The sequence below is a fragment of the Megascapheus bottae genome, chromosome 9, assembly GCF_031878675.1.
Source record: "Megascapheus bottae isolate mThoBot1 chromosome 9, mThoBot2.hap1, whole genome shotgun sequence".
Taxonomy (NCBI): Eukaryota; Metazoa; Chordata; class Mammalia; order Rodentia; family Geomyidae; genus Megascapheus; species Megascapheus bottae.
The window spans coordinates 30,376,983-30,389,948 of record NC_143517.1 but is presented as its reverse complement, the minus strand read 5'-3'; positions in this window follow the sequence as shown (position 1 = coordinate 30,389,948).

Genomic DNA, 12,966 nt, shown 5'->3' with positions numbered 1-12,966 from the left:
CTGATTAGCATCATTTTGTGTGGTCATATGCACAAAGCTATTAGGCTATTGTGATCCTCTGCTAAGAATATCCTACACATATTCTGGTTATTACAGATGAGGGAGACCATGGAGCCTATGTTTCATTGTATCTGGCTTTCTTTGCTTAATACAATTTTTCTAAGACTTATCATTTCCATATACATGAGGCAGTACCATTCTTTCTGATGGAAGCATAGAATTCCATTGTGTATATATGTCACACTTTCTTGATTCATTCATTTATTGAGGGGCATCTGGGTTGAGGGGTATCATGGTACATGATACTGCAATGAACATGATTGTGCTGGTAGCTTTAGTATGGCCTTGTTTGTGGTCATTTGAGTAAATGCCCTGGAATGAGATTGCTGGGTCATAGGGCAGCTCTATGTTTAGTCTTTTTTTTAATGTATTTTTTATTGTAATTAATAGAAGGGTTACATTATTTTCACCAGATAGAAGGTGCATTACTTCACAAACATTGATACCCTTCTTAGTCTTTTGAGGAACTGCCATACTGTTTTCCAGAGAGATCGAACAAGGCCCCACCAATAATATAGTACCTTTTCCTTTTGGCCACATCCCTACACATCTGTTATTAGCTTTCTATTTTTCATTATTCTTTCTTTTATTTTTTTGCCAGTCCTGGGCTTGGGTTCAAAGCTTGATCACTGTCCTTGGGCTTTCTCAAGGCTAGAGCTCTACCACTTGAGCCACAGCACCACTTCTGGCTTTTTCTATGTATGTGGTACTGAGGAATTGAACCCAGGTCTTTGTACATGCTAGGTGAGCACTCTACCACTAGGCCAAACTCCTAGTTCTGGTATTAGCTTTCCTTATATATAACAGCCATTGTAATTGAGTGCTGCTTTGATTCGCATATATATATATATATATATATATATGTGTGTGTGTGTGTGTGTGTGTGTGTGTGTGTGTGTAATTAGTGTTACAGATATCTTTTAAAATTATAATGTGGCATCACATATAACAGATGAGGCTAATTTCTTTAAAATAGAACGCTCAGAAATTTTAAGAAAAATAATGGCAAAACGAGCAAATATTTTGACAGGTGGTTCATAAAAATACAGATGGCTAATAAGTATGTGGAAATGTTCAGTTTTCTGCAAAATTTACAGAATGCAAACAACAAAGGGATCACATTTTTTTGCCTGTCATAATACACCTGTTTTGCCTTAGACAATACCAAGGTGGAGTGTAGGGTTTCTGGGCAGCAAGTACTGGGTAGCGCCACCTTATGGAGCTAATGGACAGTTTGGCATATCTCTTCAGATTAAAAATAGACTGATGCAACTCAATAGTGGCATTTCTAGAAATTTGTCCTACATCTATTCTTGTAAAAATATGAGAGAAAGCCAATGAAAGAGAGAACATTACTGAGGGAAGATTATAAGATACTAACTGCTTTATACTGGGATTTTTCATTCTTACTGAGTACTCCCTGGGCACTAGATAAGTGCCCCCTGGCTTTTTGGAAATTTTAATTTAATTTTATAGTAAGGGTGACGTTACCGGGGTTACAGTTACATAAGTATGGTAATGACTACACTTCCCCCTCTCTTGTTTTCTTCCACGTCCCTTCCTTGACAACATTTCCCTCCCTTCCAAGTTGTAAAGATCATTTCCTACATCGTGTCTTGTGAGTATCACTGTTTCATTCGTTCCCCCTTTGTCCTTTGGCATAGCCAGAGCCCATTTCTCTCTGACGTTTAATGTTCTTCAGTGGAAGGCTATGATTGATTAACTACTTCTTGTGTCACCTTTGTAAAATTCTTACAAATTGACTCGCTTCATTATTGGTAGTTTGTCTAATAAGTCTTTCACAGGTCTAGTTTTTTGTTATATGGACTGGATAAAATTAGGAATTGAATGTCATAATTTATGTCCTACGATAGTATTCTTTCTCTCCTTTTTTTTTCTACCAAACAAACTAATAAGTAAATAAATCAAGCAAATATATAATCTATTTTTATTTATTTTTGTAATGAAACAGGTTTTGATAATGCTTTTCATTAGACATAGCACTTAAGTACCGTTGTGAACTCTTGCGAGAAAAATATCAACTAGCCCTTTTTCATATGCTTTGACCCTATCCTGCCATCCTCTGGTAAAATCAGGTATTGCAATCAAATTTCTAAATAACCACAATAACTTTACACCATCAGCTATTATTTATAGAGTGAAAAGAATACCCAGGTTATTTTTATAATAAACATACTAAACCTCACATTTACTTTTTTAAGTTTCTTTAGAAACATTTCATTTAATTTCTCATAAAACACTTTCTCCTGAATGAACTTAATGTTCATCACTACTTGTCACTGTTTTTGTCTTAGGTTATTTGTCTTGCTCTTGGAACATTTTTTTCATTTTTCTCCTTGCATAGAGGGGGAGACTGAATTTAGGGCCTTGAGCTTGCTAGGACAAGCACTTTACCATCATATCCCTGGTCTTTCTGTTTTCAGTTGTTTTTCAGATAGGGTCTCGTGCTTTTCCCCCATGACTGTGATCTTTTTATCTCTGTCAAGTAAGGAGCTGGAATTAAAAGTGTGCAGCATCACACCTGGCCCTCTCTTTTCCATGTCTGCTGGTTTATTACCTTATTATTACTTATGCATGTTTGTCCCACTCCTTCCTTCCTTCCTTCTTTCCTTCCTTGTTTCCTTCCTTCTTCCAAAAGATCTTCTTTTTATGCCATGTAAGGAATGTGGTTCCATAGTAGAATAACATAATCTGAGCAACAACATCATGATCCCATTAATTGCATTTAATACTTATATAAACCATTCATTGCTTACGAACCACATGTAAATATGTGATGGCGGAGCGTCTTGTAAGGGTGCACATTTCTGGAGAATTAGAATGTGTATGCTGCAGCACAAACTCCTTTAATTGGCAAGGTTACTGCTTAGTACTTGGGATATTTTTTCAAAGCCTGTCACAAAAGTTTAAAAATAACAACAACAAAATACCCTCCTAAACAACTCACTTTAAGTCAAATTCGCAGAGAAAGGTTTTAAAACATAAGGCATGAAACAATGTGATTTAGAATCCAGAGGCCTCACATAGAAGATGCGTTTCTGCAGCTGCTATAACTAGGTACTGCAACCTGAAAGGATGAAAACAGCAGATATGTATTCTCTCGCTGTTGTGGAGGTCTCCTCTGGTTGGTTCCCTTAGCGGGCTAAGGGAGAATCAGCTCCAGGCCTCTTTCCTCACCTCTAGAGGTGGCCAGAAATTTCTGCATTCTTTGGCTTGTGGATGCTTTCAAATGACTGTCCCAGTCCTCTTTTGGCCTTCACTTCTGTGCATCTGCATCCTTCCTTCCATTTTTCCGTTCCTTTTTCCCCCTTCCCTCCTTACCTTCCTCTCTACCTCCTTTTATCTCACTTTCTCTTGCACCATTTTTTTTGTGGCTGATGATAAAACTTCGGACCTTGAAGAGCTAGGCAACTGCTCTACCACTGAGCCACATTCCTGTCTTTCTCTTCCTAAGACACACACGATAGAACTTGGGGCCCATTCTAGTTCATGAGGATCCCATTGCTAGATCTTTAATTACACTTGAAAAAAATACTTCACATCAATAAGTTTGTGCCTGGACAAGTGCTATAGGGATTGTGATGCGGCCTATCAAAGATAGCAGTTACTCTGATTTATTTGCAACTCTGGAGAATATATTTGGCTTTTTACATTAGGACAACTTCTCTAAGATGCTCTCTTCCTTGTACTTAAATATATCAGGAAATGTGACTTTTTTTGTCGGTCATGGGGCTTGAACTCTGGGCCTAGACCCTGTCCCTGAGCTCTTCAGCTCAAGGCTAGCGCTCTACCACTTGAGCCACAGCGTCACTTCCACTTTTCTGGTGGTTAATTGGAGGTAAGAGTCTCATTGACTTGGGTGGCCAGACTGGCTTTGAGCTGTGATCCTCAGATCTCAGACTCTTGAAAAGCTGGAATTACAGGCGGGAGCCACCAGTGCCCAGCAAAATGTGGCTCTTTGCATGAACAGGTGGATTGTCCCAGTTCTATCAATTTATGTGTTTCTTTTTATGTCTATTGAGGAAACGAGACAATTTATTTATTTGAGAGTTTAGAAATAGTTAACCAAAAAGCTCATATAGTTCAGTCTTTACTATTTATTTTCCTATTGTAAAGGCCCTATGATATTTTTAAAGCAGTACAAACAAAAATAAAATGAGAGTCAATCTGCACTGAGTGAAACAGGAGTTCAAGAAACACTAAGAGATGAAAAGAGAAGGGCTAGGAAAGAGCTAAAAGTCTCAGGATGTGGTGGAACCTGCCATGCAGGTTCAGTGCCAGCTGGAGGCACAGTCATGTGCTGTAGCTGGCAGCTCTGCCTGGCTGGCAGCCTTTCCTTCACAAGCTGAGCAGATGCTGATTCCTTTCAAGCAATGGGCCACCAGGGCACACAGTCCTACTGTCCTACCATCCTACTGGAGGGTTTTCTCCAGACACTGGAGCCTACTACTGTGCCCACAGGGAAGGGCAAACAAGGGCACCAGATTCCACAGCCAAGTTCAAGGTTCATTTACACTTGAAAAGTCTTCAAGTGTCTTTGCATAGGAGTCAGAGTTTGGTGAAGTCATGCGGACTGCTGCTCATCACATTCCTTGTTAATATACCTTCTTTTGTACCTTCCTGCTAGGACACGGGCTTAGTTAATGTGTCTTTTAGAATTAATATCCTTATGTGAGGTATGCCAGTGTGGTGGTCCACACTACAATCTCCACACCTGCGGTTTGGGGCAGAAGAATCTGGTGTTTCAGTCCAGCCTGGGTGACATAGCGAGATCTATCAAGACCAGAAAACAAGCCAACAAAAACAAGCAAAATGACAAAGGAAGAAAGAAAAAGGAAGGAAGGAAGGAAGGAAAGAAGGGAAGAAGGGAGGGAGGAAAAGAGGGAGGAAAGACAGAAGGGAAGGAAGGGAGTTTAGTGATGGAATGTGTTCTTAGCAAAGAACCAATTTAAATGTGTTTCCAACACACACACACACACACACACACACACACACACACACACACACACACAATCATGCCTGTGTGAAAGAGCCTTTTAAATGTTCAGTGTACATTTCATTTTTTATTTAATTTTAGATTTTTGTTGCTGTTGTTGGTTGTGGGGCTTGAACTCAGGGCCTGGGCGCTGTCCCCAAGCTTCCTTTACTCACAGCTGACACTCTACCATGTTGAACCACAGCTTTATCTTTGTTTTGGGGCGGGGTGGTTAACTGGAGATAAGAGTCTCATGAACTTTACTGCCGAGGCTAGCTTTCAATGGAAGTCCTCATATCCAAAGTGTCTTGAGTACTAGGATTATAGGTGTGAGTCCCAGCACCTGGCTCAAAGCAGAATTAAAAACCCTCACTATGTGTGACTTCAAGTTTGCTAGCATTCTTTATTATTAACACATTTTCTTGATAAAAAAAATAAGCATCATAGCCTCAGAGAGAAGAGTCTCCTCTGTAGGCCAGGGAATCTTCTTGTCGCGGTAACAGCAGGCCTAGACAAAAGTCAATTGCATTGGGTTCCCATGTGACTGCCAAGGCTGGGATAGGGGAAGGGCTGGTGACTGTTCTATGAGGTCACCCACATGTATCCCCTGTCCCCTTCCACCTCAGCAGGACAGGGAATCGATAGCAGGATGGGGAGGCTGACCTGAGCTTGGGGACCTGCCAGGGGTTAATTAGTGTGTTCTGTTAGGCAGCTTCTGGATAGAGAGGTAGAATTCTTGTTCCTATAAACCATCTGAAGTCAGATTCTTGCTCCAGGCTGAGCTCCTGCTACCAGCTTGGTGGGAAAGCTTTGGCCCAGGTGTAGGGCAAGTTCAAAAGAGCCCCTGCTTCTGCCAGGGGTAGCTTCAGTTTCAGTGACTCAGGCAGAGCAGAGAGAATGTTCTGGCATGCTGCCGGGGTGAGAACACTCGCCCCCCTCCCCCACACCATAATGCCATCTTCCTGTACTCTGCAAGACTAGGGACAAGCAGAAGGGAGAGCTGGAGGTGTTGGCTTGAGACAGGCCATACTATGTGGCTGCAGAAGAGACTCGTGCTTACAGAGAAAGAGGAAAGGGAAGGGAAAGGAGGCAGGACACAGCCCCTTCTCAGTGGACACTAGACAGGGTTGCACAACCAAGGGATTCAGCTACCTCAGCCAGGATTAAGCTGAAACTCCACCTGTCCCCCTAGAATGGAAAAGACACCTGAGGGACTGGATCGTGCCTGGAGTTTGAGAGTTTTATGAATCCAGATACATGACAAGACAGGGGAGCCCATCAATGGTGGAGACAAGGAGGACATGTTAATGATGGGAGTGGGGATGGGGGTGGAGGGACCACACGACAACATGCTAGTGATTTCAGGTAGAGAAGTGAGAGGGAGGTGGCAGTTTGGAGACATTGCTGAGAGCAGTTTCCATAAGAGGAAGTAGAGTGTTGCTCTCGTGGGGATTGTGTGACACAAAGATCTGTGATGTAGAAACAGTGTTTTTCTCCAGTCAGGTGTGTGTGTGACCTCCCCCCAAAACAAAACAAAACAACAATAAAACAACCAGGTCTCCTTCTTAAGGAGCTTCTGTGGTTGATGTAGAAAGAAAGCAAAAATAGTGAGTCCTCAGACTACCCATCCTGTCAAGATACAGGGAAAAATCAAGTCTGGGACCACACTTAAGAGCCTCTGGGTCGTGATGGATAGATTCAACTTTAACTGTCTTTTCAAAGATGTACAAAAGATGTAAAGGCTCTGCCCCATTGTTAACAATGTTTCCTTAGGAAGGAGACTAATCACCTTTTTATTCTATTTGGTTGAAATATCTGAGACAGTTGAAATTACTATCAAGAAATCGTTTTTGCTCCCTTGCAAAACAAACAAGCATGGTAGAAAAAAGCAAACAGTAAATGATTCCTCCTGGAAATTGGATATGCCATTCCAGAGGTTTCAGAGCTAGAAAGAAGAGACTGAATGTGCCTCCAATTATGCAAACATTGTCAATACACACTTCTAACTCAGTTCCTCTCTCTAGAATGACATAACATTGCAAGGCATTTTCTGTGAATAAAGACTCCTGACAGCCACATAATCGGATCATCAAGATCAAAATGCAGACAGCCTCATGAAATCGACACACAGAAGAAATGATATTGCTTTGCTGTGAGACAATTTAGTTATTCTTTGGAAAGAGATGTGTTTTATCTGGTAAAGCGATACTTTGAACCTGCTAATGTTTTCATTTTAAATGGAAATGTAATTTCTAGCAAGTTGTAGATATGTCTACTCTCATTTATCTCGATTAATTGGGGCCTGTCCTATTTCAGGCAATGTGTGCAGTAAGGAGGTCACAGAGTTGAATGAAACTAGGTCCCTACCTGTGCAGAACAATGGAGGTAGGTCTTTGCAGATTAAAAAAAGAAGCACGCTGGCTCCTTAGTGATTATGTCTGGGGGAGTAGTACTGGGATTCTAACGCTGGGTCTTATGCTTGTTTGGCTTGCTTGTGCTCTACTACCTGACCCATGATAACATTTTACTTCTTTTTTGGGGATGTAAACTCACTGACTTTATTTTAGGGCTAGCCTCAAATCATGCCTGTGAGCAGTTAGGATTAGTAGGCATGAGTTACAAGTGTCTGGGGGTTGTGCATGCATGCATATATATATATATATATGTATATATGTAGTTTTTTGGGAGGAGGGTCACCTACAATACCACAATTGACTATATACATGTGTGTATGTGTGTACAACATATATAACGACATGCATGTATATATGCATATGTATATGTGTGAATATATGTATGTATTGTCTGTATATGTACACTTGCACACACACACACAGCATGGTTTTGAGGATGTCCAACTTAACATTGTAGGCATTTATGACACAGAAGTCATTTCAAGTAAACCGGTTGTTTTGCCCACCTCAGGCACTAGATGGTGCCATATGACATATATAGCTTAACATTTAGGTCTTCAGTGATACTAGTTCAAACTGAAGCTTAAAGCTGAAAACTTTAGGAAAATTAGAGTAATTGTCTAATTTTTAGAAAGTCAATTATTTTTCCAGTCCCAGGGTGTGAAGTTAGGCCAATGCTCTGTCCCTAAGCCTCTCTGTGTTCAAGGCTAGCACTCTATTACTTGAGCACAGCACCATTTCCAGCTTTTTCTGTTTATGTGGTACTGAGAAATTGAACCCAAGGATTCAAGCATTCAACCACTAAGCCACATTCCCAGACCTAGCAAGCCATTTTTTTTACTTTCATAAAATCATTTGTTTTTCAAGCACTAAATGATTACACATTTACATTTTAGATGGTTACAAAACAGGAATTTTTATTTAAAAATGTATATTGTTGTGGTGTGTAGCATGTAATTCTTTTCTTTTTTTAAATATATTTTTTATGCCAGTCTCTTTATTTTTTTCACACAGTTTATGTTTATTTATTTGTTTTGAACATCAAACACGGCACCAAAATATGAGCCATTTATTTTAAGACATCTTTACCATGACTAAGATAGTGTACTGTTCACAATTTCTGACAACTTAAAACTTATTAGTGACATTGCTGTCTAATAATCAAATACTTCATCAGTTGAACGTAATTATTAAAAGAACAAAATTTCCCCTTCCCTTTTTTACCTTCAAGCCAAACCAGAAAGATAATTTTCACTTGGAAAAAAATGGTTGGTTTAACCAGTTTTAAAATGAACCCAGCATGCTCTAAAACATGGAGAAACATGGCTCCCAGAGTAAAGATGAGGATACTAGAAAAGCTAAACTCCCTGGAAGAAACTGTTCTTACCCACTTGCAAAAAAGAAAGTGCTTATGTTCTTTTTTTTTATTTACTTTTTATTGTACTTAATAAAAGGGCTACATGATATTTGCCAGATAGAAGGTGCATTAATTCACATACATTGATACCCTTTCACATGTCTTGGTACCCATTACCCTCCCCCCCACCCCCCCACCTGTCTTGGTTTTCCCCCTTCCCTATCAAATTTCAAATAACCAAATACAAATAAATTCAATATATCAGATAACAAAGTGAGATACTGTAACAATATGAGATACCCAAGGGACAGCAAAGGAGATGAGATATAACATAGTACATTAAGGACAACAATCATTCGTTATATGGCTTTTGTTTCAATATTATGTTCTTCTTTCTAACCATTTTTTTTTTTTTTGCGAAGGCTTGGCTACACCAGTGAGGGCAACCACAGTAAGATGTGTCGCCCACTGGTCAGGGCGGCCGCCCTTGCCAGTCACTTAGCTCTTCTTGGGTTGTTCTTACAATTTTTAGCAGTTTTTAGGACATCACATTATTAGGTTTGATTTCCTTTTCCAGCTGAACACTGCAGATGTGTTGGACAATGAAGCGTGGCACCTATGATGGGGCTGTTAGTATGCTCCAAGTCCACACGCGCACATCACACAGCCTGAGAGCTATGTGAGCTTCCACAGAATGTGTGTCAACACATGACCGCAAAGGAGACACTAAGGTTAGATAGAACAAAGAGGGAAAGGGCCTACAAAGCAACTGACAGCATGACATAGAAAAGCCCACCCGCCTGCATTGCCCTGCAACACCATCCACCACTGGAGACAGTGTGAGGGTGATGTTCTACTCTCTATTCTAAAGATTTGTGTGCAAATACACTTGAGGGCCTCTCTCTTTCACAGAAAGAATGAATGTCATTTGTACCAAATGTATGTCAGTCTCTTTAAATAGTTACTTTCCTCTATGTCTAGATGTAAATGAAATTTGTATTGTAGCAATGAAGAGATGAAGTTGCCTTCCAACAGGCCCTTTTCTCTTTGTGAAACTTTGCCAAGAAAACAGACAATACTGAAGAGAAAACACTTCATAATACGATTATGATATGAAAATATTTGGGCAAATAATTCCAGTCTACTGAATAAATAATTACCAAGTACTCTTGTGATTGGAACTTATGCTAAATGCTTTCTAAGTATGAATACCATTTAGTTTTCCAAAGGAAGTAGTTATGATGATTCTGTATGGCAGAAGAAACTAATCTTCAAGAAATTAGTTATTTGTGATAGAGCATGTTGTTAATAAATGTCAGAATTATTAAACAAATATTCTTTGTTATTCATTTTTTGTTGTTGATGGTTCTGGGGCTTGAACTCGGGCCCTGGGTGCTGTCCCTAAGCTCTTTTGCTGAAGGTTAGTGTTCTACCACTTTAAGCTATAGCTCCACTTTGGTTTTTTCACTGGTTAATTGGAGTTAAAATCTCAGAGACTTCCTGCTCTGGCCAGCCTTGAATTAATGCTCAGATTTCAGCTTTCTGAGTAACTAGGATTGCAGGTGTGAGCCACCAGCACCTAAAACAAATATTGTATTGTCAGGGACAAATGAACAGTTTAAAAGAATGTGAGTTTTATATTCAATTCCAAAATTTCTTTATTTGCACTGAAAAATATGTCTTAAGGATCGTCTGTGTTCATTCTTCCTACTATTTATATTAGATAAATATTAATTTCCTTAATTTACTTTATAAATATTTTGCTTTTTATTTATTTATCCCTATGTGCCATATTTTGAATATTTTCTTCCAATCTATTTTCTGATTTTGTGTGTGTGTGGGGGTGGTCATGGGGCTTGAACTGGACCTGGGCACTGTTCCTGAGCTCTTCAGCTCAAGGCTACCACCCTACCCTTGAGCCAAGCCCCACTTTCTGTTTTCTAGAGGTTAATTGGAGATAAGAGTCTCAGGTCCTTTTGTGCCTGGGCTGGCTTTGAACCTTGATCCTCAGATCTCAGCCTCTGAGTACCTAGGATTACCACACTGAGCTGATTTTGTAGTCTTTTAGTGCAGCTTATTGTGTTCTCCTTCCCTCCCTCCCTCCCTCCCTCCCTCCTTTCTTCTTCCTCTTCTTCTTCTTCTTCTTCTTCTTCTTCTTCTTCTTCTTCTTCTTCTTCTTCTTCTTCTTCTTTCTCTCTCTCTCTCTCCTCTCTCGCTCTCTCTCTCTCTCCCTCCCTCCCTCCCTCCCTCCCTCCCTCCCTCCCTCCCCCCCCCTCTCTCTCTGTATGTGGACAAGATTGAATCTAGGGCCTTAGAGTGTTGCTTGATTGTTTTCTTGATCCTTTTTCTTACATTTTAATTTCAATTTTATTTGCTGCTCACTGTCATTAGATCTTGACTTAGAAGTGCCACTGGAGTAAGAATTCCACGTGGGGCACAAATAAAGGTGAGGTTCTGGAGTGAGAACCTGGATCTCATCATGATACCATTGGATACCAGCTATGGATCTTGAGTAGGTTACATTGTTTCTCTCTGCTTCAGTCTCCTATTATAATATAGAGTAATACCTACTTACAGGGCAACCATGAACAACATGCAAAACTACATACGTGAGGTATCTGCTTTGTTATAACAAGGGCTCAACAAACCTCACTACTGTGCTTCTCCTGTCTCCAATTGCTCTGATCAGAAGTTCTAGAGAAGTTAATCTCTGTGGTTTATCAAATCCTCCAGCTTTTCCTGCATTTTCTATCTTTCTCCATGGCTGTTTGTTCTTTGAAGAAGTTTGTGGTCTTTGACTGTGAACTTATCCAAGTAAAGATTGTTTTCTGTGAAAATAGTCATGTGATGGCCTGGCTGTGAAGGCGTCCTTACAGAGATGGTTCACAGTTGCTTGTGCAGGTCTCCATCCACTTTAATAATAGCTTCTCAGTCTGGGTGGTGCCTTTTGTGAGAAGTGTCACTTCCATCTCGCACTCTTGCAGGTGGGGACTTGGTGTTCTGATTTCCCAGGAGTGACTCTTTCATCTTTCACACAGTGTCCTGGGCCCAAAGAATGGGTGAGTTAATTTCTAGTCTTGTCTCTAGAACTGGATAGCCTTTCACAGCTGTCAGGTTTAAGCAGGAATAAATAATAATAATAATAATAATAATAACAATAATAATAATAATAATAATAATAAAATACTTCCTCACTTTGGAGCCCAACTTTCTTTGGTACTATCCCATCATCTTGTCAGGGGTTCAAGCCCCATTTTGGCCCTATGGACTCACTTCAGTTCAGAGGTGATGGCATGTTTGGTTTTGCTTCTAGCTATGGCTCTGGGTCTCAGTTTGAGAAGATTTTCCCCCTCTGTGTATAGACGATCCATTCTTGTAGGTTATCCAGAATCTTCTTGTTTTAGAAAAGTGGGATATGCTTCCCCACTAGTTCACTGCACCATTCAAAACTGGAATACCACTGTTACCATTTGAAACAAAATCCATGAGTTGAGAAAGACCAATGAAAAAGAAAGAGAAGGCTCAAGTAGTCTGTGCTCAGCGATGTGAGCTCTGGTGCCCTGGGCTAGTGTTTCACTCTTGCAGTTGCCAGCTGTGGTGATATAGGCCCACAGTGACTCATTTGACGCATCTATGGGAAGCCATCTGTGGCTTCCTGACTCTCCCTGTTTTCTGTGGAAGCACCTTCCCTCCATGAGTCTACTTCCATCCCAAGTGACATGGAATGAACAATATCTACTGAGTTTGGGCAGTAGTAATCCTTGCTCACAATGAGAATGCTCCAGTGGGCTCACAATATCCTTCATTATTACTTTTCAACAGTCCCTTCTCTGTCCCACCCTTCCTCTCAGCTTGCCAAGTCCTGATTTCTGTGCCTTGAAAAGTTACAGTGCTGGGACAGAAATGGTCTTGACTATTTTTTTTTCCTGAGGTACTGTGGCTTGAACTCTGGGCCTGACCACTCTCCCTGAACTCCTTTTGTTCAAGGGGCGAGTACTCTCCCAAGTGAGCCACAGAGCCACTTCTGGCTTTTTCTGTGTAGTTTAATGAAGAGTCTCATGGGCTTTCTTCTGCCTTGGCTGGCTTTGAATCATAATCCTCAGATCTTAGCCTCCTGAGTAGCTAGAATGACAGGCATG